Source organism: Heptranchias perlo, chromosome 20, assembly GCF_035084215.1.
Source record: "Heptranchias perlo isolate sHepPer1 chromosome 20, sHepPer1.hap1, whole genome shotgun sequence".
Taxonomy (NCBI): domain Eukaryota; kingdom Metazoa; phylum Chordata; class Chondrichthyes; order Hexanchiformes; family Hexanchidae; genus Heptranchias; species Heptranchias perlo.
The window spans coordinates 13,526,265-13,529,311 of NC_090344.1; the positions used below are offsets into that span (position 1 = coordinate 13,526,265).

The 3,047-nt window shown below is 42.7% G+C and overlaps 2 non-coding genes across 2 annotated transcripts; both read right to left on the reverse strand.

Annotated features, from left to right (window-relative positions):
* Positions 1 to 288: 288 nt before the first annotated feature.
* Positions 289 to 360, reverse strand: trnac-gca (transfer RNA cysteine (anticodon GCA)). The gene has a single exon. It is a non-coding gene; the product is annotated as a tRNA-Cys (tRNA).
* A 2,282-nt stretch (positions 361 to 2,642) lies between these two features.
* trnac-gca (transfer RNA cysteine (anticodon GCA)) lies at positions 2,643 to 2,714 on the reverse strand. The gene has a single exon. It is a non-coding gene; the product is annotated as a tRNA-Cys (tRNA).
* Positions 2,715 to 3,047: the final 333 nt, after the last annotated feature.

Here is a 3,047-nt window from a genome sequence, read left to right on the forward strand (position 1 = left end):
AAGTAAAAAGCCAATGCAATCTCTCAGTCACATTCTCGGTGAGTGGACGTAAACCAGGAGAAGAAGCGATAACAAAGAACTGAGCAGTTCAGTTTGTTTCCTTTCCTTCAGGCAAGTACAGATGAAGAGAATGATCGCTGTTTCCTGCCAAACAAGTAACTGGAATGAGCAGTGTATCTGGTTCCCACGGTACCATCCACGTGTATATCTGATATTTACACAGATACCTTCCTTCCTTAGTTATTGTAGGAAACTTCTGGTACGGTTCGATCACACTTAGAATGTGCAAGGGGGTGCCTGGATTCGAACCAGAGACCTCTTGATCTGCAGTCAAATGCTCTACTACTGAGCTACACCCCCACATCTGTTCACCCATCTTGCACGCACAATGTAATGGAGCTCAGTAGCTGGCAGTCACCAATGTTGATATTCCCAACATGAAAAGAAGCTTCATCAGTTATTCTGGGAGACAAATAAATACAGCAATCAGAAATGAATCATGAACGGAGTGTGTCACACTATTGTGTACAGATGCGATTCACAACCCGACATGGAAAGCCTTGTCACTAAACTTCAGTGAACTCATCCTTACCACAGAACGCGGAACTGGAAGCACCAGACAAACGACACCTGATTTTCAACCAGATGTTTCTCCAGCAGCTGTCAAGTGCTCTCTCACTGTGCTCTGCCCCAATTCTGTAGATCGTTACAGTCAACACAAGAAACAAAAGGTTCAATGTGCAGTTTCACAAGATCATGCTCTCAGTGCCATAAATGTAATTGTACAGAATATCGAATCAATGTAATAAATAAACATCCAGCAGGCATTTTGCAAGAGCGGACAGGAGGAGATAGTGTGTGAAGTGACTGTAATATTTGTTAAGTCAATAGATTCATTTACAGGTTACGGAACTGAAGTGGGACTTAACGAAAGGGAAAGTGTGTAAATTGCATCCTGGCCATGAAATAAGAAGCTGTGAGTGTCGAAATTGTGACGTCGCCAGGAAATAAAAGTGGAAAATGCTGAAAGCCTCTATTTGACCCGCGGATGCTCGCAGAGAGTGCTGGCAATAGGCGTGTGGCCGTCTTTCTCAATTATTATTTTAAACCTTATCACTAGTGCCTCGATATTCGCCTACACTTACTTCTCCTATCTCCTCCGTTTCATTCCCCATTACTAGATCCAGCAGTGATTCCTCTCTTGTCTGCCTGTCTCTCATTTGTAATTTTATCGCTCCTGCCTGCTCTCCCTGCCTCCCTCTCGCTCTCACTCATTCAGTCACTCGCACACTCACGAACACGCTAATTCACTCACTCTATCCATCCCTCATTCTCTCCTTCCCTCCCTCCCTCCCTCACTCACTCACACATCACTCCCGACCTCAATCCCTCCACCGTAAAGATTGAGAGAGACATCAGTAAGACAAAGACCAAATTAATAGATTGGAAAAAACTATTTTTGAGGGTGTGAGATTGGAACCTGGGAAGGTGAACTCGGAAAAATCTTGACAAAGATATAGAACAGGTTTTGGGAAATATTTGAAACGGTGATCAATAGATTTCAAGAGAAATTCATTCCTCTAAAAAAAAGCAACAAATATTCAATAATGAAACATTGTGGATGAATAAAGAGATAGAGATAAGGTAAAATAGAAATTGAACAAATGCATATTCTAACTGCATGGACAATAAAGGAAAGGATGATAAAGGGGAAAATGAAGACGTTAGGAAGGATGTCAACAAGCAATCAGGAAAGCAGAAAGGAAATACAAAATTAAATTATCAAGAAATAGTCAATTATTCCACTGAAACGTCAATAACATCAGGATAGGGATAGGGCCAACAAGGGATACACAAGATATACACAGAGGTAATAACAGTGAAATGGCTGGAATATTGAATAGTTACTTTGTCTCAGTATTTATCAGGGAGACTATACATGCTTAACATAACTTCTCCGCTTTTCAATTCTATCCCCCTGGAAATGAACCCCAGTGCTTGGCTTGTTTTTATTTATGTCGTCGCCACTTTTAGTGATTTGTGTACCTGTAGTCCGAGATCCTTGGTTAAACCACACTTGGAGCACTGTGAACACTTCTGGTCTCCCTATTATCAAAAGGATATCGAGGAATTGGCGAAGGTGAAAATAATGATGATGCCAGAACTGAAAGATAATACCTGTCAGGATAGATTTAACAGGCTGATGGCTGACATGATAGAGGTCTTTGGATAATGAAAGGGTTTGATTGGGTAGACGCAGAGAAAATGTTTCCACTCGTAGGGGACTCTAAAACTATCGGTTATAAGATAGTCACTAATAAATCCAATAGAGAATTCATGGGAAACTTCTTTACCAAAGAGTTGCAAGAATGTGGAATTCGCTACCTTAAGGAGCAGTTGAGGCAAATAACATCGAGACATGAAATGGCAAACCAGATTAACACACGGGGGCGAAAGGAATGGAAGAATGTGCGGATGGGGGCAAGTGAATTCGTGAGGGAGGAGTCTTGTGTGAAGCCGAAAGGCTGGCATGGACCCGTTGGGTCAAATGGCCTGGATCTGTGCGGCAAACTCAATTTTAACAACGACAGCGACAGATTACTGATTTTCTGACTCCCCAAAAGAAGCACTGGGAATGTGCAAGGGGGCGCCAGAATTCGAACCAGAGACCTCTTGATCTGCAGTCAAATGCTCTACCACTGAGCTACACCCCCACATCTATTGAACATTCTTGCACGCACAATGTAATGGAGCTCAGTAGCTGGCAGTCACCATGTTGATCTGACCAACATGAAAATAAGCTTCATCAGTTATTCTGGGAGACAGGTAAATACAGCAATCAGAAATGAATCATGAACGGAGTGAGTCACACTATTGTGTACAGATGCGATGCACAACCCAACATGGAAAGCCTTGTCACTAAACTTCAGTGAACACATCCTCACCACAGAACGCGGAACTGGAAGCACCAGACAAACGACACCTGAATTTCAACCAGATGTTTCTCCAGCAGCTGTCAAGTGCTCTCTGACTGTGCTCTGCCCCTC